Source organism: Canis lupus, chromosome 6, assembly GCF_003254725.2.
Source record: "Canis lupus dingo isolate Sandy chromosome 6, ASM325472v2, whole genome shotgun sequence".
In the NCBI taxonomy this organism is placed as follows: Eukaryota; Metazoa; Chordata; class Mammalia; order Carnivora; family Canidae; genus Canis; species Canis lupus.
In genome coordinates this window covers 47,145,039-47,172,803 of record NC_064248.1, presented here as the reverse complement: position 1 = coordinate 47,172,803, position 27,765 = coordinate 47,145,039, and the positions used below count along the sequence as shown (strand labels likewise).

Genomic DNA, 27,765 nt, shown 5'->3' with positions numbered 1-27,765 from the left:
CAAATACAAGGATTATTTTCTTGCTTGTACATACAGTGGGAAAGTTGGGTACTCTCCAGTATTTTTGGATGGGCAAGGGTGGAGTGTGGGTGGGACATTTCATCCAGTCAACCTCTTTCCAAAGCTTTCTGTATTCTCAACAGTACTCTAAATCCTGTGACTTTTTTCTACCTATCCAGATTATTTTCCACACCAGTACTCCCTGGTTGCCTGCTATAATCAGCAATTTTCTATGGAATACTGGGTTTTTCAAATTACAGTTAAATGTTAGATATCCTTGTCTTTTTAAAGTTCCCAAACCACTTCCTGCCTGCCATAATGTCACTGAGGCTTCTACAACTCCTTTTAGCTGTCAACTGCACCTTCTATTCTGTATCCAACAGGTAGCCAAGGAAGACCTACTACCTCATTCTGTGGATTTATTAAAGAAAGCAAGTTAACTCTCTGTCTAACCTTTATCTAAATTATATCCAGGGGTCTGACTTCTGAAACTAAACTTTATCTTTATTGTTTCTTCCTTAAGAAAGGAAACAACTTTATATCAGATCATAAACATGGTTAGTTTTTCTAATGGCAAATTAAAGGAAAATAAACACTAAAGAGTAACTGAAATTATAACTTAGATACATTGAAAGGCTGTTAGAAGTCCATTGGTTTACATTCTTTCCATACTATGTCCAACAAGTCATTTCAGAAATAATTTGTTAAATCAATGCTTAATGATTCCCAGCATACATTTCATATATTTTAATGTATTATAGTGTTTCACAACCTTTAGGTAAAATTTCCCCTAAATTTAAATCTTATTTTGTCTTGTGGTTTGTGAAAGTGGAGAATAATTGCTCACCAATATTGATAAAATGCTTCATAAACCACTTGATCCTTTAGAAGGTTGAATTTTACTGAGCAGATTAGATCAGTAGCTTTATGTTAACATTTTTTTTTCCACACCTGGACTAAGTACTTAGCACTTAACTACTTTTCTCTGTGTTTAAAGAATATTCACCTGGCTTATGAATCCTTATGAAATTATATATATATATATATATCATTGCCTCTATCATTACCTATAGGTGAAAAATTAGAAATGATACGGTATAAGCTATTGACAATATTAAGAGTTAAACACTACTAGATATTTTATTATTGCTTTGTTATTGTTCTTGTTTTAAAGCTAGAATAGAAAATCCCAAGGACTAGAAAATTCTGTTTCTTTTCTTAGTGATGTATCTCCAGCTCCTAGAAGAGTGTCTGTTACATAGTAGGCACTTAAATTATATTTGAAGAATAAATGAAAAAAAAAAAAAGAATAAATGAATCAATGAATAAAACTTTGGGGAAAAAGTGAGTGATGAAGAAGTAAAAATAAGTTATAAAACACTATATAAAGTCTCAAATACAGATATTTTTTAAATAACAGTTATTTGAAAATCATGCTTTATCATTATGAAGAATTATTACCAAATCTATGGAGTTAATGATCACTTTGATTACTTCTATGGTACAAAGCACTTCATATCTTATATTGTTTGGATTATGTGCAGTCCCTTTATGAAAGTTGCCTAACCTTGTTGGTGGTTTTATCTTCCAAGTAAGAATAAACTGTGGATTTCATCAACAGCATCTTATTCTCTACTTATGGAAAGATTTTAGTCACATATACATGAAATTTGAATAGAAGTCATCAACTTTATTTTTTACAATCATGTATTTATAATTTCTCAGCCACTTACAGCATGAATGAAATAATTTAATTTTAAGTAAAACTTAACACATGACTATTTTGACCTTTAAAGAAGTGTTTTCATTCACACCTAAAAAAATAAGAAAGTGTTTTGGTTCAAATACTGCCTATTTCTAAAAGGGATTGAGGCATCCAATGCATTCCTAAATATTTACACATTTCCCTTAAATTTTCTGTAAAATCAGCATGGATAGAATTTTGTCAATATAGATGTTGATATGAAAATCAGTACAATTTTTCAAATGTTCAAACATTTCTAGCCAAGATAATAATACACCAAACCCCCTATCAGGATCCCACTAGTAAGATAGTGGGATTTTAAGCACTTAAAGCTGAGATAATTTAATTCAGGAAATGACTATATAAAGGATGGAAGACATATGAAGCTAAATAGTTATCCCAGAGATTGACAGCCAAACAGTGCCAGACTGTAAGGTGGAGGGACCTAAAGAAAAGTGGGATGAATTCATCATCTTGTGAATCAGAATGAAAGTGGCTGGAACCACAGAGGAGAAATTGCTAATTCCAGAGATATCTGCAGAAAGGAAAGGAAAAATTCCCAGTTTCTCCCTTTATTTTATCCTTCAAGCTTGGCTAACACCTTGCATTGGCCATACACATCAAAAGGGAAATGACTCCTGCACAACTTGAAACAAAGATGAGTCAATGGAATGGATCTGAGGGCAAGCAAGCTAGAACCAGCACAAACAGAACGAATTATAGCATAAGAAAAGATGAAGCAATGCTACATCTTCAGAAAAACCTAAGATATTTGCTGAAAAATCCTTAGAATTCATAAAGCAGTTATTAGAATTCATAAAGCATAAATCTTGAAGTTTATCTGAAAAAATAAGAATAAAAATATATTTGTTTTAACTGAAGAAGTATGATGGAGGCTTATTCCACATGTTATTAAAATGAGTGTTTATTCATTCATTTGTAAAATATTTAATGAAGCCCTTCCTATGTTATAGGCATTTCTAACAGCAGCTAACAGGGAATCTGTTTGACAGGATAGAAAGTAGACAAGTAAGCACATAAGTGAACAAAATAGTTAAAAATTATGGTAATTTCTCTGAGGTTGACTGTAGGAGTCGACAATAGATGGAATGACCAGGAAATGTCCTTTTAAAGAAGTGACATTTGATCAGAGACTTCAAGATGAGAATCAGCCAGTTCTTTGGACTGATGAGGGAACAACATTCCTAGTTCAACAAACTGTGTGACCTCAGGCAAGTCCTTTAATCTCTCTTCCTTGTTCGTTATCTGAAAAATGGGAATACTATAGTATTTACCTTAGTAAATACTATACTTACTTAGTGTTAAGTACTTACTTAGTGTTAAATACTTACTTAGTGTTAAGAAAATGAATTATGATGTGTGAAGTACATACAACAATGTCAGAAACACAGTAAGTATTCAATGAATGTCGACAAGGTTTTGATAATACCTGAAACTCCACTAAAAATGGATAGACATGAACAGAAAATCTACCCAAAAAAGAAATAAAAAATTACAAATAATCACATTTTATATACAATTTATTCTTACTAAGAATCCAAAAATAAATGTGAGTCATATGATTTTGTTGATTACACACATTGAAGACCATTCTATTTAAATTAACATTAAAGAGTAGACTTACAGAATTCAAAACTATTAACTTTTAATTTCAAATATTGTCAGAATGATTGAAAATATTTATCTTAGAATCCTGGAACAATTTGTATTTTTAAATGAATTTAATGTTTAAGAAGATATAGTGGAAAGCAAAGAAATTCACTTATCAGAACTTGTAAGTAGGAAACAAGAAGTCTGGGTTCCATTATGAACCTTCACACCAAGTTTCTCCACCTGCCACCTTGAAGCATATTGAAGCTTTCATTTTCTTATATGTAGAAAAAACTAACACGAGAAAAGAAGTTTTAAAAACTCGAAACATTTCTCAGTGTGAAATATTTTTGCATACCCCAAATCTGAACTTGTACATGAGTTATCAGTAATGCTTTTATAGTTCTCCAGAAAGAATTGTGGTATATACATTTGGGGAAACCATAATAGGCTAATGTTTTGTTGGAAGTTGGGCAAATAAATATCAACATGTTACAACAAATGCTGAGTCGATATCATTGGAGACCTGATTTTGACATTCTTAGCCTTTGAAATTTATTTATTTATTTATTTATTTATTTTTTTAAGATTTAGTTATTTATTTTAGGGAGCGAGAGAGAACATGCAGGAGAGAGAAGCAGAGGGAGAGTATAGAAAGAATCTCAGGGAGTCTTCTTGCTGGCAAGGAGTCCAACACAGGGTCCAACTCATGTTCCTGAGATCATGACCTAAGCTGATATCAAGAGTCAGACGCTTAACCCAGACACCCCTGCCTTTTGAAAATTCTAAAATAATGAAGTAATATATATAATATATATAATAATAATGATTACAATAATAAATCTTTTCAGGTGTACTTGAAAAATCAAAAACATCAAAAGGAGATACATACAACCTATATATTATTTGGAATTTCCAAGACCTGGATCCAGAATGGGGTCTTATGGCACACCCTGTGAAAATCACATGTTCTTTGAAAAATTTCTTCCAATTCCCAAGGGTTGCCACTCTTGTGATCGACACCAGGAAAAGATCTCCTTCTTCCCCTGGGCACCCTACATCCAGTGATGCAACAGAAGTGTAAATGCCACACTCTTCCAATCCCAAGCAATTTTTAAGGTCTATCCCAGCTCCAGGGCTCCCTAGATTACAGTTTAATAACTGTATTAGACCAGTCTTACTTTCTTCACTCTTTCACAGGTATTTATCTTGAAGGCAGTCTTCAATAAATATTCTACAAGCAGATCTCTATTTCCTGGAAACTTTACCTAAGAGGATTCAATGTCAGAAGTGGTTTAAGGAAGCAGGAACTATAATGGGATATTGGAGTTGAATTATCAGTTGGTCATCTGGCCACGAGGACCCGCTCATAGGTAGTAGATAAAATAGGATTAACCTCTGGCATAATGTAAATGTGCAATTGTTAAAACTTTCATCTATGTTAAACTGGATTAGGAAACTGCTGAAAGCAGATGCAATATCTCAGCCATAATAGAAGCTCAAGAAGTAAGAGCCATGAAATTGGATGGCTTCTGTTGGAGGTAACTGATATATTGGAGAAATGAAAGGAAATTCTAAGTATGAAATGATTAACCACCAACTAAAGACTATGCTTAAAAGCCAGAATGCCACCCGGGTAGTTAATACATAACTTTCACTTTTTTTGTGAGTGATTGGCAGCACAAAAAAACAGCATCAGGCCCAGAACATAATTATAACAGAGCTCCAGAGACTGAATACATAATCTGGAAAAGTCTGGACCAGCAAGAGCCCTGATTGGAGAAATGTGAAGGGTGAAGACAGAATGGATACATCTGACTCAATGTTCCAGAGAATCTTGAATTAAATAAGATTCTTCTGAACTCTTTAGAGATATAAAATTATCTTACTGTATTATGTCCCAATCTAGAGCATCTTGTTTCCTGAAGATGATGCAGAAGTCTCTTCCTCACAAGAAAACATACATACTACTCTCCTCCTTTTACAGGTACAACATAACTTTTATATTCCATTATAACCCAGTCAGGAAATGCTGGCCCTGCTAACAGAGGAAAGCGATGATACCCTCTTTGAAGTGGCTGCAAGATCTGATAAGATGGAAGCTGGAAGAGTATGCATTATACTAGACTTTGCTAGATGAAAGAGGCAGAGCATAAAGTTGAGGAAGAGACGGTTTACCTGTGTAGGAGCACTCTCCTGTATTACAGAATTTAATCCTGGCTAGAATTCAAGGAATATTCTAGAATAGAGCCTGGACACCTGCAGAAAGCTATGATCCATACTAAATGAAATAGAAATGCTAGATCTTCTGTGGAAGACAATAGAAGACAATCGAAGAATGCATCAGATAACTCAGAGAAAGGGGCATACTAAAATGGAGGTGGGGTGCAGGTCTTTAGTCATGTGGCTGGCAAAGTGTTTATGCAAGACAACCATTGCTGAAGCGGATATTTCTGCAATCAAAACTTAAATCAACCACTTGCGTTACAAAAAAAGAGAAAACCCAACTGTCGAGGAATGCTACAACTCTTATTTCCTTTGCTGTACAGGATTTTCTTTTTTACTTTGATGTAGTCCCACAGGTCAAATTTTGCTTTTGATGCCTATCCTTTAGGTGTCATATCCATGAAATCATTGTCAACATCAATGTCATAAAGCTTCCTCCCTACGTTTTCTTTTGCAGGTGGATATTTAATTTCTCAGCATTTGTTAAAAAGATGACCAACTTCCCCATTGTGTATTCTTTCCACTCTTGAGGAAGAACAGTGGTCCATATATCCATGGATTTGTTCCTGTGCTCTCTATGCTATATATCTGTCTTTGTGCCAGTACCATACATACAATTTTAATTATGGAGCTTTCTAATATATTTCAAAATCAGGAAGTATATTAGCTTCAGTTTTGTTCTTTCTTTTCAAGATCACTTTGGCTACTTGGGTCTTTTGTACTTCCATGTGAATTTTAAGTCTATTTTTTCTGTTTCAGTAAAAATGCCATTGGAATTTTGATGGGAAAACCATTGAATCTGTAGATTGCTTTGGGTAGTATGGCATTTTAACAATCATGAACGTGGATGTCTTTCCATTATTTCTGTTTTCTTTAATTTCTTACATCAATGTATTATAACTTTCAGCTTAAAAATATTTTATCTCTGGTTAATTTTATTCCTACGTAGTTAATTGTTTTTTTTTATACTACTTTAAGTGGAATTATATTTTTTCAATTTCTTTTTGGATAGTTCATTGTTACTATATAGAAACACAACTGACTTTATATGTTGATTTTGTGTCATACAAGTGTACTGAATTAGTTTATTAGTTCTGACAGATTTTAATGGAATTTTTAGGGTTTTCTATTTATGAGATCATATTGTCTACAAACACAGTTTTACTTCTCTCCCCGCCCCTACATTTTTTACTTGCAAAACTGCTCTGGGTATGACTCTTAGTACTTTGTTAAATAGAAGTGGCAATAGTGGACATCCTTGTCTCGTTCTTGATCTTAGAGGAAGAAAGTATCAGCTTTTCACTATGGATTCTGGTGTTAGTTGTGAACTTGCCATATATGGCCTTTAATATGTTGAGTGGTAAGTTCCCTCTATCCTCAATATGTTAAGAGTTCTTGATCATGAATGGGCGTTGAATTTTGTCAAATGTTTTTCTCACATATATTGAAATGATCATATGATTTGTAACTTTCATTCTTAATGTGGTGTATCATGTTTACTCATTTGCATAATACTGAACCATCATTTCATCTAAGGGATAAATTCCACCTGATAACGGTGTGTGATCCTTTTACTGTCCTATTGAATTTGCTTGCTAAAATTCTGTTGTGTGTTTTACCGTTTATATTCATCAGGGGTATTGCCCTATAATTTTCTTTTCTTGTAGTATTATTATCTCAGTTGTAATGTCCTCTCTCATCCCTAATCTTTCATTTTTGCCAGTTTCATTGATTTTTTTCTGTTGTCTTTCTAGTCTGTTTTTCATTTATTTCAGCTCTAATTTTTATTTTATTTCCTTCCTTCTATTAACTTTGAGCTCAGTTCTTCTTTTTTCTTGTTCTTTGAGATGTTTATTTGACGTCTTTTTTCTTCCTTAATGTAGGCATTTTTCATTACAAACTTCCCTCTTAGAACCACTTTTACTGCATCCCATAAGTTTTAGTAGGGCGTTTTTCACTTTAATTAGTCTCAAAATAGTTATTTCCTTTCTAATTTTTCTTTGACCAGTTAGTTCCTCAGAAATGTGTTATTTAATTTCCACATATTTGTGAATCTCCCAATTTTTTTCCTGCTACTGATTTTTAGTTTCATGTCATTGTGATTAGAAAAGATATTTGATATGATTTCAATTTTCTTAAACATTTTAAGACTTGTTTTGTGTCCTATCCTTGTGAGCTATTCTTGGTAGCATTCTGTGTATATTTAAGGAGAATATGTATTATGATGTTGTTGAATGAAATCTGTATATGTCTGTGATGTTTATTTGTCTATAGTGTTGTTCAACTCTGCAGTTCCTTATTGATTTTCTGTCTAGTTGATCTAACCATTGTCGGATGTGGGATACTGAAGTCTCCTTCAACAATTTTTTAGATAGTTTTATTTAAAATACAGTGTAACACAAAAATAATAGTTATTATAGTTAATAAAAAGTATTATTATTGCATTCCTGCTTATTTCTCCCTTCAGTTCTGTTACTATTTGCCTTATATATTAGGTACTCTGAAGTTAGGTGCATAAATATTTATAATTTTAATAACTTTCTAGTAAACTGACTCTTTCATCATGATGTAATAGCCTTCTTGATCTCTTGTAACAGTTTTTTTTACTTAAAATCTATTTCGTTTGACATAAATATGGCCAAGATTACCATTTGCATGAATATCTTTTGTAATCCCTTTACTTTCAGTTTATGTGAACCCTTAAAGCTGAAATAAGTCTCTTGTAGACAGCATGTGGTTAGAACTTGTTTTTATCCATGCAGCTACTCTATGTCATCTGATTAGGTAATCTAATCCATTTACATTTAAAGTAATTATTGGGATGCCTGGGAAGCTCAGTGGTTAGCCACTGCCTTTGGCTTAAGGCATGATCCCAGAGTCCAGGATCGCATCCCACATCAAGTCCTGCATCGAGTCCTGCATCCAGGTTCTCACGGAGAGTCTGCTTCTCCCTCTGCCTCTGACTCTACCTCTCTCTCTGTGTCTTTCATGAATAAATGAAAAATCTTTAAAAAAAGTAATTATTGATAGTTGAGGGCTATTGCTCTTTTACTTATTGTTTTATATCTGTTTTGCAGGGGTTTTGTTCCTTTCTTCCTCTCTTGTTATTCTTCCTTTGTGACTTGATGATTTTTTATAGTGATATGCTTTCATTCCTTTCTCTTTATCCTTTGTGTACCTACTATAAGTTTTTTTGTGTGTAATTATCATGGTTAAAGGGATTCCTGGAGTCAGCTCCAATGCTTGGGTGGGTGGGGGAGTGTTCCCACATATCCACAAGCTATTTTCTGACACCAGGTCAAAGTTTTATAATTCAGTTCAACTCTGACATTACCTGGAGATAGCATTAGATCCCACAGGTTAAAGGATTAGTCCTATAAGACTGCACCCCCTCTCACTTCAGGTGCCAGTCACAGATCGAGGTTATTACCTGTGGTTTTGGCTGACTGGCTATAGATTGGAGGTTCCAACAACACCCTCCTTGGTTTGCTAAAGCAACTCACAAAACTTAACAGTATTTTTTTTTTTTTACTTACAAGATAAGATCACCAGTTTATTATAAAAGAACATAACTCAGGAACAGCCAAATGGAGAGGATGGACAGGGTAAGGTTTAGGGAAAGAGTGTGGAGTTTCCATGCCCTCTCCAGGTATACCACTCCACTCCCCAGCACCACCATGTGTTCAGCTACCTAGAAGCTCGCTCTTTCTTTCTTTCTTCTTTCTTTCTTTCTTTCTTCTTTCTTTCTTTCTTTCTTTCTTTCTTTCTTTCTTTCTTTCTTTCTTTCTTTCTTTTTCTTTCTTCCTTTTTCTTTCTTCTCTTTCTTTCTTCTCTTTCTTTCTCTTTCTTTCTTTCTTTCTTTCTTTCTTTCTTTCTTTCTTTCTTTCTTTCTTTCATTTTGGATTTTTACAGAGGCTTCGTTATATAGGCATGATAGATTAAATCATTAACCACCAGTGATTAAACCAAATCTACTCCCAGAGATAGAGGAGTGGGATTACAGTTTCAGCCTTCTAATCATATGATTAACTCCACTGGCAAGGATCCCTATCCCTAGGTGAGTTCGAAAAGTCATCTTATTAGCATAACAACAGTTACCTTTTTGGTGCTCATCGGCTTCTTAAATTCCAAGGGTTTTATGAACTTTGTGCCAGAAATGAGGATTAAGACAAAAATATATATTATTTATTATAAATCACATCATAATAGGAATTAAATGAATCTCATATTTAGAACAGTATTTTTAAGTCAATGACAACTTAAATTCACTTGAATACAAAAACTCAATACTTTTATTCCCCAATCATACTTTAAGCTATTGATGTTACTATTTACATATTTTATATTGTTTCAATTAACCAGCTATTATTATAGTTATTATCTTGTCTTTTAACTTTTATACTAGAGTTAAAGGTGAGTTAGGGCATTCTGAATTGATTGTATATTTGTCTTCACCAGTGATTTTATACTTTCATATGTCTTCATGTTAGTAATTAATGTATTTTTGTATCAACTTGAAGAAATTCCTTTAGCATTTTATGTAATGTAGATCTAGTAGTGGTGAACTCCCTCAGTTTTTATCTGTCTGGGAAAATATTTATTTCTTCTTTATTTCTGAAGAACAGCATTGCCAGGTATTGTAACCTTAGTTGGCAGGTTTTTTTTTTTTTTTTTTTTTTTTTCTCTGTCAGCACTTAGAATGTATCATCCCATTTTCTCCTGGCCTGTAGGATTTCTGTTAAGAAAGCTGCCAATAGGCTTATGGGGACTTCCTTCTATATAATGAATCACTTTTCTCTTGCTGCTTTAAAAATTCTCTCTTTGAGTTCTGACAATTTGATTTAATGTGCTTTGGTGTAGGCCTCTTAAATTCAGTCTGTCTGAGCTTCATAAATCTAGATGTCTATTTCCCTCCCCAGATTTGGGGAGTTGCCACCTGTTATTTCTTTAAATAGGCCTTTTTCCCCTTTCCTTTACTCTTTTTTTCCTTTAGGAATCCTATGATGTATATATTAGTTTAATTTTTTTAAGGGAATATGGGAGTTTTTTTTAAATTTAAGATTTTATCTGTTTATTAATGAGAGACAAAAAGAGAGAGGCAGATACACAGGGAGGGGGAGAAGCAGGTTCCCTGTGAGGAACCTGACATGAGACTGGAGCCCAAGACCCAAAGATCACAACCTGAGCTGAAGAGTGACCAATTCAACCACTGAGCCACCCAGGCAGGCATCCCTATATTACTTCACTTACTGATTCCATAAACCTCTTAGGTTTTCTTCACTTCTTTTCATTCTTCTTTTCTTTGCTTCTCTGGCTGAATAATTTTAAATGACTTGCCTTCGAGCTTGTTGATTTTTTTTTTCTGCTTGTACCAATCTGTTGAAATCCTGTAGTAATTTTTTAAATTCAATTATTGTACTTTTCAGCTCCACTATTTCTATTTGTTTTTTATTAGAGTTTATGTCTTTTTGAGATATTCTCATTTTGTTCATGTGTCATTTTCCTGATTTTATTTAATTGTCTGTTAGTGTTTTCTTATCTCATTGAACTCCTTTTAGGCCATCAATTTAATCACTCATCAGGAAATTCATAAATCTTCATTTATGGGTTATGAGATTTTTTTTCCCTTTGACTGTGGCATATTTTCCTGATTCTTCATGCTCCTTGTAGAATGCATTGGTAGCTGCACACTTGAAAACATGGCACCTACTTCCAAACTCCTACAGAGCTAACTGGTTTAAGAGAAGAACTAATTCAGGCAAGGTTATTTTGTTTTCCTTATCTATTTTGGTGTGACTTTTTACAGCCTTATGTTCCAGAGGTGCTGCAACTTTTCTTTTCTTTCAAGTTCTTAATTGTATTCTGGATTTCACATAAAGCCATTTTGATCCAAGTATAATTGTATTAGTTTTTCTGTGGAGGAAGGAAGGCTAGGACTTCTTGTTCCACCATCTTGCTAATGTCACCTCATCACTATTATATAGATATTTGTTTTCTCTAAAGTATAAAATATTAGCAATATTGTCAGTGAGAGACATATAATAGAAATGAATTCATTATTTTTAAAAATGTTGACTTTACAAGTTGCTGTATAAAATATAAAATATATGGTTCTAGGTTTAATTTATCTTGATACTTTATTTTAATTGCTGTAAGTGGAAAGAGTCTACTCTAAGTATTAATGATATTTACTCTTCCACTCTACCCATGACTTAGGTGAATGTTTTTCTTGAACTCAGCAATGTTCTTGCAAATTTCAAAAAGTGTTATGTGTCTAAATGTTTTTTAGAGATGACTTCAAATTCACTGAAAATCTTTATTTTGAAAGGTTTAGATAGTTAAAAATACATATTTCCATTTTTGATGAATGCAGGTATGAAAGCTTTGTAGGTAACACAGGTGGGCTTTGGCACTGATTGCATGACAGAAGTATTTCCATACATATGTTTTCAAAAAGTTTCTCCATAGTATAATTTTCCATTCAAAAGCTATTGCCAGGGCACCTGGGTGGGTCAGTGGTTGAGCATCTCCTCTGCTCAGGGCATGAACCTGGGGTCCTAGGATCAAGTCCCGCATCAGCCTCCTTACAGGGAGCCTGTTTCTCCTTCTGCCTATGTCTCTGCCTCTCTCTGTGTCTCTCATGAATAAATAAATAAAATATTTTTTAAAAGCTATTACCTTTTTTTTTAGTCATTATTAAAATGTCATCTTTACCTTGAAGTGAAGTGTGCAAAAGAAAAAAAAGATTATTAGGCTGGGCATTATTGACATCCATTTTATAATCTTTAAAAGTTTAGTAAATGTAAAGGTGTCTGGGTAGCTCAATTGGTTAAGCCTCTGCTTTGGCTCAGGTCATGATCTCAGAGTCCTACGATCTGGCCCCATGGTGGTGGCAGTGGCTGGCTCCCTGCACAGTTGGGAGTCAGCTTCTCCCTCAGCCCCTCTCCCTGACTTGGGTGTTCTCACTCTCAAATAAATAAATAAAATCTTCCAAAAAGAAGTTTGGTAAATCTAAATTTTAGGGGAGATAACAGAAAAAAAATATGTAATTTATTTGTACTCACAATTCTTTTAAATACTTTTCCACCAGATATTTTTATGAACACTCCCAATCACATATGAAATATTATAATAAATCAACTATATTTTTGTATGTGTTATAATAAAACCTTTTATATAAAAATGGGTGAGCTATTGTTTTCTTACCCTTCCATGTTTAGATGAATCAAAATATTTGCTTTGCATACATTGCAAACAAAAGAGGGAAATAGATGGTATATTTTATAGTTGGCTGTATTTCAAGTCTTTTTTTTTTTTTGATTGAAATTATCTACACTGATGACATCTTTGCACCTTTTCAGCTACAACTCCTTTACTGCAGAGGTTTATCTATGAATAATTTTGAAAATGAATATTTCATATAGCGATATTACTGAACAGAACTTCAAAATTATCTTTTCTTTATTGTTTTCAAAGCAGGCACACTTAAATGGTTATACTTACACTGTTTTTCCAAGAAACATTTTTATTAAAGATACTTTTAAATCATCTCCAGTACATCTTTCTTTTACTGACCACACACATAAAAATGGTCGTTTCGGTTTTATTATTGAGGCAGATTTAATCATAATCATAACTTGAGAAATGTTAGAAACATCTGTACTTCCTCTTAACAGAAATCCTCTGGTGCTGTGCAATTTGTTCGAATTTCTTTTTCTATAAATTTTTGGCACTATTTTCTGTTTCTTTTAAAGTACTTTCTGTTAAGTAAATAGATCTTAGTTTTTGAGACATATAGTTTTGCTAGTATAATTTGAGCCATCTTACTACAAGCAAGAAGAAAGGGGAAAAAATTTATCAAATGGTATGAAATTGTTTTTTTTAAAAGATTTATTTATTTTATTCATGAGAAACAAAACTTCTATAACACAGAATTAACCATTTTAAACTGAACAGTTCAGTGAATATAAATAAAACATACAAGATCTTGTACGTCTAGTTTTTTTCACTTATCATAATATTTTAAGGTCCACCCACATTGCAGTTTTTATCAGTATTTCATTAATTTTTATGGCCAAATAATATCCTATTTTACGTATACATCACAATTGGTTATCCATTCATATGTTGATAGACATTTGGGTTATTTCCACCTTTTGGCTATTGTATATATATACAATATATATATAATATATATATATTGTATATATTATATATATTGTATTGCTACGAAGTTGTATGTATATCTATTTGTTGTAGTACCTGTTTCAATTCTTTCGGGTATATATTTAGGTATAAAATTGTGGGGTATGTGGGAATTCTGTGTTTTACTTTCTGAGAACTACAAAACCTTCTTTCCATAGTAGCTAAAATGCTGACATTTCTACCAGCAAAGTATGAGGGTTGGTTCCATTTACTCCACCTATCACCAACACTTGTCTTCATTTTTTATTATCATATCCATTCTAGTAGTTATGAAGTGATATCTCATTACAGTTTTGATTTACATTTCCTTAATGACTGATGATGGTAAGCATTTTTCATGTACCTGTTGGCAATCTGGAAATACTCTTAGAAGGAATGTTTACTTATATCATTTACCAATTTTTAAATGGTTTATCTGTCTTTGTCATTGAGGTATCAGAGTTCCTTATATATTCTATAGAGACACTTCTCAGATATATGATTTGCAGATATTTTATTTTGTACATTATCTTTTCACTTTATGTGTCTTCTGAGGCACAGTGGTTTTTGTTCTCATGAAGTTTAATTTATCTATTTTTACTTTTGTTGTTAGTGGATTTTGGTGTCATATCTAAAAATCCATTGGTGGGCGGCCTGGGTGGCTCAGTGGTTTAGCTCCATCTTCAGCCCAGGGCCTGATCCTGGAGACCCGGGTTCAAGTCTCATGTCAGGCTCCCTGCATGGAGCCTGCTTCTCCCTCTGCCAGTGTCTCTGCCTCTCTCTCTCTGTGTCTCTCAATAAATAAATAAAATCTTTTTAAAAATTTTTAAAAAATTAAAATCCATTGGTAAAATTATAAAGATTTATCTTCACACTTATTTTTTAATCTAAGAGATTTGTCATTTTAGCACTTATAATTAGTCAATCTATTTTGATTTAATGTTTATATATGATATGGGGTAGGATTCCAACTTTATTTTCTGTATGTGGTTATCCAATTGTTTCATCACCATGTGTTGAAGAGACTATTATTCCATAGCAGAAGAGACTATTATTTTCCCATGAAGAGTCTTGGTATCTTTATCAAAATCAATTTGCAATAGATATATAAGTTTATTTCTGGATATCAGTCTTATTCCACTAGTCAATATATCTGTGCTTTTGCCAGTATTACAGCATGTTGTTTACTGTAGCTTTGTAGTTAGTCTTGAGTTTAATAGTATAAGTCTTTCCAACTTATAAAGTTGCCCTTCCAACTTTACTTTTGCAATATTGTTTTAGCTCTTTAGGGCCCCTTGCAAATCCCTATGAATCAGATGCTCAACCTTTCCATTTTGGCAAAGAGAACATTGCTATTGATAGGGATTGAACTATATCTGTAGATCACTTTGGAAAACATTACTATCTTAAAAATGTTGATGACAATGGACACAGTATATCTTTATATTTATGTACATTTTCTTTAATCTTTTTCAGAAAAATATAATATTGAAAAATGCAATATTTTGTAGTTTTCAACTCTATCATCATCTTTTAAATTATTTCTAGGCATTTTACTCTTTTGGATGTCATCATAAATGGAACTTATTTCTTAATTTCCTTTTTGGATTGTTCATAGCTGGTATATAGAATCACAACTGATTTTTGAGCGCTGATCTTGGACTTTACAATTTTTTTTTATTTTTCTTTATGTAATTTTGTATTGCCTAGTTACTCTGGCTGTAACTTCTGGCAAAATGTACAGCACCAATGAAAGCAGACATCATTGTCTTGTTCCTGATGTTAGGGAGAAAGTTTTCAGTCTTTCAACATTGAGTATGTTGTTATATAAATGCCCTTAATCACATTGAAGAAATTACCCTCTATTTTCAGTTTTCTGATTGTTTTTATAATAAAACTATGGATTTTGTGAGTGCTTCCACTGTCAGTTGGGATGATCATGTGATTTTTTAATTTTGATCTATTAATATGGTTTATTACATTGATTTTCTTGAGTATAAACCTTTTAATAGGATGACATAAACCTTTAGAATTAGGTTTGCCAGCATTTTGTTGAGGATTTGGCATCTATATTCATAAGGAATTTTGCTTTGTAGTTTTCTTTTCTTATGGTGTTTTTGGCTTTGGTGACAGGATAATATTTGCCTTGTAGAATAAGTTATAAAGTGCTTCCATCTAATTTTTTGAATAGAGAAAAAATACTATGTCTTCTTCAAATGTTTGATGGTTTCACCATCAAAACCATCAGATCATTGACTTCTTCCTCGAATGCTTTCATTATTGATTCAATCTTTTTCCTTTTTATGGGTCTGTTCAGATTTTCTATTTGTTATTTAAGTAATTTGTGTATTTCTAAGAGTCAATCAATTTCTATTTGTTGTTTAAGGTAATTTCTGTATCTATTTCTATAATCTAGGTTGTTTAATTTGATATATATATATATATATGCATATATTTATTTATTCAGAGAGAGAGAGAGAGAGAGAGAGAGGCAGAGACACAGGCAGAGGGAGAAGCAGGCTCCATGCAGGGAGACCGACGTGGGACTCGATCCCGGGACTCCAGAATCACACCCTGGGCTGAAGGCTGCGCTAAAGCGCTGCACCACCGGGGTTGCCCAATTGTTTAATTTGTTGGCACAAATTTTCTTATAGTATTATAAGCCTTTTTATTTCTATAAGACCAGTACTAACATTTCTGCCTTTCTGGTTTTAGTTATTTGCATCCTTTTTCCCCTACCACTCTAGTCAAATTCTGTATATTTTGTTGATCTTTCCAAAGAACCAACTTTTGGTTCCACTGATTCTTTCTACTGTTTTTCTATTCTCTATTATCTATATTCTAGTCTTTATTATTTCCTTCTTCTGCTAGCTTTGGTTTAGTTTACTTTTTTTTCTAATTATTTAAGTTATTTATGTTATCGATTGGTGTTCTTCCTTTATAAAGTATACTGTTTACTGTTATGAATTTCCCTCAGAGCATTGTTTTCACTATATCCCACAAATATTGGAATGTTCTGTTTTGTTTCATGTGTCTATAAGTATTTTACTTCACCATGATTTTCCCTTTGACCTAATTGCTTGTTAAGAATATTTTGTGTAGGGGCACCTGGGTGGCTAAGTAGGTTAAGTGTACAACTCATGATTTTGGGTCAGGTCATGATCTCATGACCTGATTTTATTCTGAGATCAAGCCCTGTGTCAGACTCTGTGCTTAGAGGAGGGTCTGTTTGAGATTCTCCCTCCACCCCCTCCCACCCACTCTCACTCTTTCAAATAAATAAACAAATCTTTTTTTTTAAAGATTGTGTTGTTTGATTTCCACATATTTGTAAATTTTCCAGTTTTCCTTCTGTTATTATTTCTAGCTTCATCCCATTGTGTTCCAAGAAGATGCTTTATATGCTATCAATCTTCTAAAATTTATTGAGATTTGTTTTGTGGCCTAAAAACAAATGTTTATCCTGAAGAATGCTTCACGTGCCCTTGAGAAGAGTATGTACTGGGCATTGTTGGGTAAGAATGCTTTTTGTCTTTCAGCCCTAGTCAGTTTATATTATTGGTCAAAGCCTCTCCTTCCTGTGGCTTTTTGTCTAGATACTCTATCCATTTTTTTTAATGATTTTATTTATTTATTCATGAGAGACATAGAGAAAGAGAGGCAGAGACACAGGCAGAGGGAGAAGCAGGCTCCATGTAGGGAGCCCAACATGGGACTTGACCCAGGACTCCAGGATCAGGCCTTGGGCAGAAGGCGGTGCTAAACCACTGAGCCATCTGAGCTGCCCTGCACTATCTATTATTGAAAATGGGTTATTAAAGTCTCCTAACTATTATTGCAGGACTGTATATTTCCTTTTTCAATTATGTTAATATTTGTGTCATATTTTTGATGCTCTACTGTTTGGTTTGTATGCTTATAATTATATATTCTTGATGAATTGATCCTTTTATTAATATATAATGTCTTCCGTTATCTCTTACAGCAATTTTTGGCTTGTTGTCTACTCTGTCTGTTAATAGTGTAGACATTTAAGCTCTCTTTTGTTTATTATTTGGATGTACTATCTTTTAGACACTTTTTTGGGACTCTTTGTGCCTGATGCAAAATTCATATGTTGAAATTTCAACCCTCAGTGTGATGACAATAAGGGTGAGGCCCTAATGAATGATGTTAGTGCTTTTATAAGAAGAGACACAAGAGCTTTCTTCCTTTCTCTCTGCCATCTCTCTTCCTTTCTCTATCTGCCATATATATATATATATATATATATATATATATATATCCATTTGTATCCATGTGAAAACCAGGAAGTAGGACCTCACTAGACACCAAATTTGCCAACACCTTGGTCTTGAAAATTTCAGGTTCCAGAACTGTAAGAAATAACTGTTGTTTAAACTACCCAGTCAATGGTAATTTGTTATGGGATCCAAACTGACAACCATTATTTAATTTTCAACCTATTTGTGCTATTTGTATCTTTGGATCTAAAGTGAGTCTCTTATAGAGAGACATAGTTGAATCTTAAAAAAAAAAATTCATTCAGTAAATTTTTATGTTTTGATAGGTAAACTTAATCACTTACATTTAAAGTAATTACTAATAAAGAAATTCATCAGTATCTTTCTGAATCCAGTGAGAAATTGATCAAGTAAACATTAGGGAACATGGTAATTAGAGTAGATTCTGGTCCTTAGTGGAAAAAAAAATCATTATCTGTACCATTGAGGTATTATCAATAGTATGATGCTGCTTCCATGATTATCAGTTCTGTATTCCAAATGCCCAGAAAAAGAGTGCAATAGACGCAGTAATATGGAGAGTCCTATCTCTGAATTGGTCTTTTATGACATGGGTTCAAGATTTTTTTTACCTTAAATTTAGCAGAATGACTTTCATAGTGGCCATGTATGTATGAGAGCAAAGAGAATTCCCAGAAGTGATTCTTGGGAGTATAAAATTATAGGTTTCCACTAGACTCCTCATTTATCTGCTATTTAACTTTTTATCATGTACCAGATATTGTGAGAAGAACTTAGAACACAAATATAAACATAAGAGCATTTTTCCTTCAAAGAATGTCCAATCTATGTGAGAGGAAGATAAAAAACAATACGGGTGGAAGATAAATAACAATATGGGTGGAAAAGAAATTATAAGCAGTGAAAAAGTACAAAGGGGAAAGATTAATTCTCCCTGAGAAGAGCATGGAAGTTATATCAGATAGAATTGCCTCAGGTTGCAAATAACAGAAAACTGACCTATAATCACTTAAATAGAAGAAAAACAGTTTCTTATATGATTATCACATGGTTAAGATATGTGGATGTTGAGATTAGGTCAGCAGTTCAGTGAATGATGCCAAGTTCTTTCCCTCAAAGTCACAATATAGCTGCTAGAACTCAGCCTGGAAGTCAGTAAAGTCTGTTTCTTTTTATCAAAAAGGAAGGAAGGAAGGAAGGAAGGAAGGAAGGAAGGAAGGAAGGAAGGAAGAAAGAAAGAAAGAAAGAAAGAAAGAAAGAAAGAAAGAAAGAAAGAAAGAAAGAAAGAAAGAAAGAAAGAAAGAAAGAAAGAAAGAAAGAAAGGCAAGCTATCCCAAACCCTCAACCTGACACGTTTATTTCTCACAAGATCTACCATAGGTATAAAGAGGCTTTTAAAAAAGTGTTTGTCTCCCCCAAGACCTTTAGAGACCTTGCGACTGATACTCCCACCAGGGAGTCACTGAAACTGTTTCTTCTAAAATCTTGATGCAGTTTTCCTGTCTGCACTTCTTATTTCTGTATCCTTTCCTCATTTTCCCATCTGTGCCCATGGTCATCTATGAACATTATATGTGTCTTTGCATCGCCTCTAATGGTTCTTCTTCAGTCTCTGCCCTATTCTTTTATGAACCCTGTACACATGATAAAGGAACTCCCCCTTATTCTCAAGTTCACAACATATTTACTTCTCTTTGCCTGACTGAAATTGAGTCTCAGAGCTTTCCACACTTTAAGGTCAGCAGGTGAAGTTCATTTTCTCTTTATTTTGCAGCCACTGCTTAAAGATCACGAACTCTCCATCCTTGCATAAAAACTCAGGAACTTTTGAAGCATTTGACATTTTAGCTATTTGATTCTCTACACTTCCTTATTGTTTGTTGCTATACACCCCGATTTTGCAATTAATTTAGGATTTTTTTCTCTCCACTTTAACTTCTGCCATTGTCCTGAAAGGATTACAAGATCCAAATGGATTCCAAAGCTAACACATTGCTCTTCCCCCCAGGTCAAGGGGCAGTTAGGCTCTGATAAAATCCCAAAAGATTAGGCTCTGGTAAAACAGTTTCTCTTAGGAGCAGACCTTATTAAGAAGAACAGAAAGCTGTTGTATATTTTAGCATTATTCCTTTCTCTCTCTCCCTGCCAGAAGCATGAGTGGATTTTTCTCCAATATTCACTGTGAGAATCTGGTAAAGCTATTGGAGCTAAAGATTACAAGTGTGAGTTTTTTGACTGATTGCCCTTGAAGTTTTTGACTCAGAATTCCCCACACCGAGCCTCTAGCAGTTCATTTATTGCAGTTTAGATTTTCCTTTGCTGGTACTACATTGGTTTCTGCTCCAGTAAATTGTGATTCTTTGTATCTCCCTGTCTCCCTCTCTAATTTTGAGAGCAGCAGTTGGCTGTGTGATCTTAGTTCTCCAATGAATCTAAGAAGAGTTGTTGAGTTTTCATCTTTTAACATGTCTGTTAGGATGAAGTCCTATTCCAAGTCCCTTATACATGGAAACCACAAGGCTATAACCTTAATTTTTAGTGGCCTATCTTTACAGCCCAGTTCTAGAATTTCTTGAAGTGTTTTTATTTTTTTCCTACATTGAGAAGTTGGAATTTCTGGGTGTAATTTTTCAAGAGATAAAAATAGCCAACAGTGTCTATATTTAACAAAATACTTCAACATATTCTTTCAAATGTTCTCTAAATTTCATTCAGTATCTACTAAGAGCTAACATTTAGGCACTGGTGATGTAGTAGCAAAACAAAACAAAACAAAAAAACAGACAGAAGTACCTTCATATCTGGATTTTCCTTCCTAGGACAGGAGACTAAAAAACAACAAAATAAATATGTATTAAAGGCCTGCCTCGTTTCACTCACCGCACTTTATTACAGTCCACAGATACTGCATTGTTTGCGAATTGAAGGTTTGTGGCAACCGTTCATCAAGCAAGTCTACCACCACCATTTTTTCCCCAATATTTGCTCACTTTGTCTCTATCACATTTTGGTAATTCTTACAAAATTTCTTTTTCATTATTACTACACTTGAATTGCTGCAACCTTAGAATAAAGCTTTAATGGCTGAGGGGTTGCTTCTTATGGATGAACCAAAAATATAGGTTCATTAGATGAAATCTTCTCCTGGTGAAAATGCTGTGAAAGTTGCTGACATGACAATAAAGGATTTGGAATATTATATAAACTTAGTTGATAAAGCAGTGGCAGGGTTTGAGAGAATTGACTCCAATTTTGGAAAAAGTTCTACTATGAGTAAAATGTTATCAAACAGCATTGTATGCTACAGAGAAATCATTTGAGGGAATAAAAGTCAATAAGTGCAGCAAACTTCATTGTTTTCTTAATTAAGAAGTTACCACAGCCACTCCAGCCTTCAGCAGCCACCACCCTGACCAGTCAGCAGCCCTCAATATCAAGGCAAACCCTCCATCAGCTAAAAAGATTAGAACCCACCAAAAGCTCAGATGATAGTTAAAGCATTTTTTAATAATAAAGCATTTTAAAATTAAGGTATGTACATTGTTTTTTAGACATAATACTATTGTACACTTAATAGGTAGTATCAACATAGCTGTAAATGCACTGGCAAACCAAAAAATTAATTTGATTCTCTTTATTGTGACATTTGCTTTATTGCAGCAGTCTGAAACTGAATCTGCAATAGCTCCAGGGTAGGCCTGTGTGTTAAATAATGAAAGCGCTACAAAGGAAAATTAAATCTGGAAAAGGGGTTGTGAAATCGGATATATCTGCGAGATTTCAGATGGCAAGATAAAGGAAAGCCTCATTAGAAATTTTAAACAAGGGATCCCTGGGTGGCGCAGCGGTTTGGCGCCTGCCTTTGGCCCAGGGCGCGATCCTGGAGATCCAGGATCGAATCCCACGTCGGGCTCCGGGTGCATGGAGCCTGCTTCTCCCTCTGCCTGTGTCTCAGCCTCTCTCCTCTCTCTGTGTGACTATCATAAATAAATAAAAATTTAAAAAAAAAAAAAAAAGAAATTTTAAACAAGGAAAAATGAGGGAGCATGCAAATAGTGTGAGGAAAGTATTCCAAGCAGGGTCAACAAGTGCAAAGTCCTGGAGACAAGAATATGCACCACAAGTTAGAGAAAGAAGGAAACCAGTGTGACTAGTGTGGAAAGAACCATGAGATCTTGTGGATTTTAATAAGTCCCTTGATTTTTTAATCTGGGAAAGATGGAATGCCAAGGATATTTTTGAGCTGGGCAATGGCATCATTTATCTGTCTTTACAAATAATTCTGGCCTCTTTGTTGAAAATAGACTGCCAGGAGGCTAAAGATAGAAACAAAGAAGACTGGGAGGAGGAGGCATTGTAAAATTCCAGGTAAAAGTTGATGGAATCTTGGACTACAGTGGTGGCAATGGATGAGAGAACTGGCCAAATTGCAAAAACATCCATTTTGAAGATAAACAGGATTCTTAACACCAAAGATTCTAAAATTATTATAATACGATACTAGAAGGTGTTACTTTGATATTTATAACATGATACTAGAAGGTGTTACTTTGGTACATTACTCTAATTTCAATGAATTTTGAAATAGTTTTATTTGAAACCACATTTTATATAGATACTAGCACAATAATTCTCTATTTCTCTTTTTGATAACTGTAATGCTCAAATTTAATGGATTCATTCATTTTTACTAAGTTTGAAAAATAAACCAATTTATTTTTTGAGCAAAGAAGTCCCAGTCTCCAAATGAAGAAAATACATAGGGGAAATAATTTTTGCATTTACCAAATGACACTGGTATGTATAAAATCAGTGGAACTTTTTGTAATTTGTTTTTATTAAAGTATAGCATATGGGCAATACAAGTCAAAAAAAAAAAAAAAAAAAAAAAAAAACCAAAACACACTTTTAAGAATTTTTACAAAGTAAGCCCGACCATTTAACCAAAACTCAGATAAAGAATTATAACATTTGGAAAATGGAGATTGTTCCCTTAGGAAAATGTCATCTGGTGACCCTTCTAATTATTACTTACCCTCATGGGATAACCACTATTCTGACTTCTAACAGTTTAAATTAGTTATATATATATATATATATATATATATATATATATATATATTTAACCTTATACAAATGGAATTGTATATTATGTGTTAATCTGTTTTCCTTCACTCAACAGTATTTGTGAGGTTCACTCAGGTCATTACATATAATTGTAGTTGGCTCATTTTCATTGTTGAATATGGTACTATGGTACTCCATTATGAATCTATCACAATTTATCCATCTAATTGCTGGGGATTTGAGTTATTTCCATTTTTGGCTATTATATAGATGTTCATATATTTTGGTGATCATAACTGAAAGTTCTGTTGAGTAGATACTCAAGAGTATACAGGGCATGTATATGTCCAATATAATAGATAGAATCCACCTCCATAGTAACACTGCACCAGTTTACACTTCCACTGGAAGTGGGGGTCTATTTCTGGGCTTTCTATTCAGTACTACTGATTTATGTGTCTACTCTCTGACCAACGCCACATGTTCTTGATAGCTGTAGTTTTTCATAAAGACTTGAAATTGGATAGTGTGACCTCTCAGACTGTATTTATTCTTCCTGTTCAGTATTTTTTAGGATCTACCCTTTTCTATATGAATTATTGACTCAATTAATTAATATGCATAGGGTGGCTAGATGGAATTTTTATTGAGATTATGTTGGACATATAGATCAAGCTCGAAAGAACTGGCATCAAAACAATTTTGATTCTTCTGATCCATGGACATAAAATACCTTATATTTATTTAGATCTTTGATATTTTCATTACACAGCCTCATAGTTTTCTGCCTGTGAATTATTTTGTCAGAAAAAAGTATTTTGGAGGGGGAGGAGAAGAGGAGGTGCTATAGTAAATGGTATTGCTTATTTTAATTTCTGAGTTAAAATGTATAGAAAAGTATTGTCTTTTGTATACTCGTCAGGTATCCTGCAATCTGGAATAAATTTTTACTCTTAGTTCAGGATTATTTTAGATTGCTTGAGATTCTCTACAAAGACAATCATCTGTATACAAAGATACCAGTTTTATTTCTTTATAATCTGTGTATCTTTTATTTCTTTGTTTTTTCTTATTGTATTAGCTAGAACAATCAATATAATGTTGAATATGAGTGGTAAGATCAGGCATCCTTGCTTTGTGCTTGATCTTACAGAAAAATGTGTTAAGTCTCTCACTAATAAGCATCACATTACTGTAGGTTTTTCGTATTTGTGCTTTATTAGGCTAAGGAAACTCCCCTCTCAATTCCTATATTTTTTTTTTTACTTTTTTCTTTAAACAAATGGATGTTTAATTTTATTGACTACTTTTATGCATCTATTTATATAACTATGTTTTTTTCTTATTACAGTGTTAATATAATAAATTATATTGACTAATGTGCAAATAATTGGGTCAAGTTTCAATTCCTGCAATGACCCCATTGGTCAGGATTTATTATCCCTTTTACTTATTGCTGGATTAAATTGATAATACTTTCTTAAGGATTTTGCTTTTATGTTCCTGAAGGATACTAATCTATAGTTTTCTTTCTTTGTAAGCTCTTTATCTGCTTTTGGTAATAGAGCAATGCTAAGCTGATGAAATGGGTCAAGAAGTATTCCATAGCTTTTTGGGGGAAGAGATTGTGGAAAATTAGTATTATTTTCCCGTTAAATATTTGGTTGAATTTCTCTGAACCTAGTGCTTCTCTCTTTTCCTTCCTTCCTACCTTCCTTCCTTCCATCTTTCCTTCCTTCCTTCCTTCCACCTTCCTTCCTTCCTTCCTTCCTTCCTTCCTTCCTTCCTTCCTTCCTTCCTTCCTTCCTTCCTTCCTTTCCTCCCTCCCTCTCTCTCTCGTCTTTCTCTCAAAGGTTTTAAATTAACTCAATTATTAACTACTTTGTTAGGTATACGGCTATTCATCTTACCTATTTTTACTCAAGTGAATATTTAGACTTACAAAACAATTGTTTTATTTTATCTTAGTCATCAAATTTGTGGGCATAGAGTTTTTAAAATAATCTATCATTTTTTAATGCCACAGAATCATTAAAATTACTCCTTTTGGTAATATATGTATGTATTCTTTCCTTTTTTTCTTGGCTAACCTAGCTAGTTTATAAATTTTATTGATTTTTTTAAAAATAGCTTTTAGTTTTATTGGTTTTCTCTATTTTTTCCTGTTTTAAATTTCATTGATTTCTGCTCTTATTTTCATTTCTTTTCTCTTGCTAGCTTTTTATTTAACTTTCTTTTCTTTCTCTTCTTTACTAAGGTAAGAACTCAGATTACTAATTTCAGATATTTTTTTATTTTCTAATGTTATATTAAATGCAAATTTTCCTCTAAGTACCACATCCCTAAAGACTCTGGGATTCTACTATACTCCACAGGCTTTGATAAATTGTATTTTTTTTTCATTTAATTCAAAATACTTTCAAAGTTTTCTTAGGACTTCTTTGATCCTTGTAATATTTAAGACTGTTCATTTACTTTCCAAATATTGGGGATTCTTCCCAGCTATCTTTATGTTAATGATTTCCTAATGTAATTCCATTATAGTTTGAGAACATATTTTATGTGATTCAAGTATTTTTAACATAAATCTTGGTCTGTCTTGATGAATGTTCCATGTAAACTTGAAAAGTATATTCTACTGTTGTTGGATGGAGTATTTTCTACATATCAATTAGATCATATTGATCTAATTAGTGCTGTTAAAGTAATTCTCACTGTTTTTCTGACTGCTTGATTCAGCAGTTACTGACAGAGGAGGATTGAAGTCTCCAACTGTAATAATTCTTTCCAGTTATATCAGTTTTTTTCCTCATTTGTTTTTATCTTTGCTGTATGGAATATACATATTTAAGATTGTTATATTTTCTTGGAGAATTAACCAGTCATTGCATAATGCCCCTCTTTATCACTGACATATTTCCTTGTTCTTAAGTCTGATTTCTCTGAAATTAATATAACTACTCTAGTTTTCACTAACTAGAGTTGCCTGGTGTATCTCTCTCCATAATTTTACTTTTAACCAATCAAAGTCTTTATATTAGGGATGCCTGGGTGGCTCAATGTTTGAGCTTCTGTCTTTGGCTCAGGTCGTGATTCTGGGGTCCTGGGATTGAGTCCTGCATTAGGCTCCCCTCAGGGAGCCTGCTTCTTCCAATGCCTATGTTTCTGCCTCTCTCTGTGTGTCTATCATGAATAAATAAATAAAAAGAACAAAGTCTTTATATTAAAGTGGGTTTCTTGTAGAAAACATATAGTTGTATTTTGTTTTTTTAAACATCATTGACAATCTCTTCATAACTAGTATGTTTAAAATATTCTCAATTAAAATGTTGATATAGTTGAATTAGTATTTAACATTATTGTAACTGTATCTATAACTGTTTTCTATTAATTGCATTAGCTCTTTTCTTCTCTCTACTTTTTTGTTTTCTTTGATTTTAATTGAGCTTTTTATATAATTCCTTTTTATCTCCTCTCTTAATGTATTTGTTCTCTGAAGAAAATTTTAATGGTTGTCCTAGAGCAGTTTGACTGTTAGTTTTAAGATCTGTGGTAACAAAATGCCACAAAGGATGGATTCAAGCAAAAGAAATTTATTCCCTCACAGCTCTAGAGCCCAGAATTCTAAAATCAAAATGACACAAGACCATACTTCCTTTAAAGGCTCATGTCTTTCCTCACCTCTCGCTAGCTTTTGGTAGTTGCTGGCAGCCCTTCTGTTCCCTGGTTTGCAACTCTATCACTTCCAATATCTGTTTCCGGTGTTATGTGGCATTCTCCTGGTGCTTCCTCTGTCTCCATATGACAGTCTTCCCTCTGTGTTTGGGTGCCCAGATTTCCCTTATCTAATAAGGACATCAGTTACTCCATTAAGGCCTGTTCTGATCCAACAGCACTTCATTTTAGCATGATTACATCAGCAAAGGCCTTACTTCCAAATAAGTCTATATTCACAGGTACTGGAGATAGGACAAAACATGTCATTTGGGGGGAAACAGTTCAACCTACAGTCAACATGATATGCCTAAGTGTATACTTCTTTCAGCATCTATCACCCTCAGTGTACTCTAAGCTAACTAGATCTGTGGTTTTATGTCTGTTAGTTTTTGGAAATTTCTCAGCTATTTTTAGTTCAAAAATCTCTTCTGTTCTCCATGTCTTTCCCTTTAGGTATTCAAATTGTGTGTATGTTACCTCTTTTAATCTGTTCCCTATATCCATAGTTCTTAGATATTGTTATATTTCACTCTTTTTTTTTCTTCCCTCTGTGAATTTTAGTTTGGAAAGTGTCTACTGAATTACCTTCAAGCTCATTGATTCTTTTTCAGCTATGGCTGGCCTACTGAGGAGCCCATCAAAGGCATTCTTTATTTCTATTACTATTTCTGATTTGTAGCATTTCTTCAAGAATTTCTATTTCTCTGCTTATATTGCCCATCTGTTCTTGCATATGGTCTATTTTTTTCATTAGAGTCTTTAACATAATAATCATAGTTAATTTACATTTCCTGTCTAATAATTTTAATCTTTGTGCTCTATTTGAGTGATTCTGATGATTGCTTTGTCTCTGTAGCCTGTGTTTTTTCTTGCCTTTTGTCATGCCTTGTAAGTTTTTGTTAAAAGTCAGAAATGCTGTAGAAGTTAAAACCTGAGGTGAATAGGCTTTAC

General features: G+C 33.4%; 1 long non-coding RNA gene across 1 annotated transcript in view; it reads right to left on the bottom strand.

The window, feature by feature from the left end:
• Positions 1 to 27,765, bottom strand: part of LOC112640766 (uncharacterized) — a 49,412-nt gene that overhangs the window by 12,259 nt on the left and 9,388 nt on the right. The window contains exon 3 of the long non-coding RNA XR_004816744.2: positions 20,824 to 20,858. This is a non-coding gene — a long non-coding RNA (uncharacterized LOC112640766). The remainder of the gene's footprint in view (positions 1 to 20,823; positions 20,859 to 27,765) is intronic.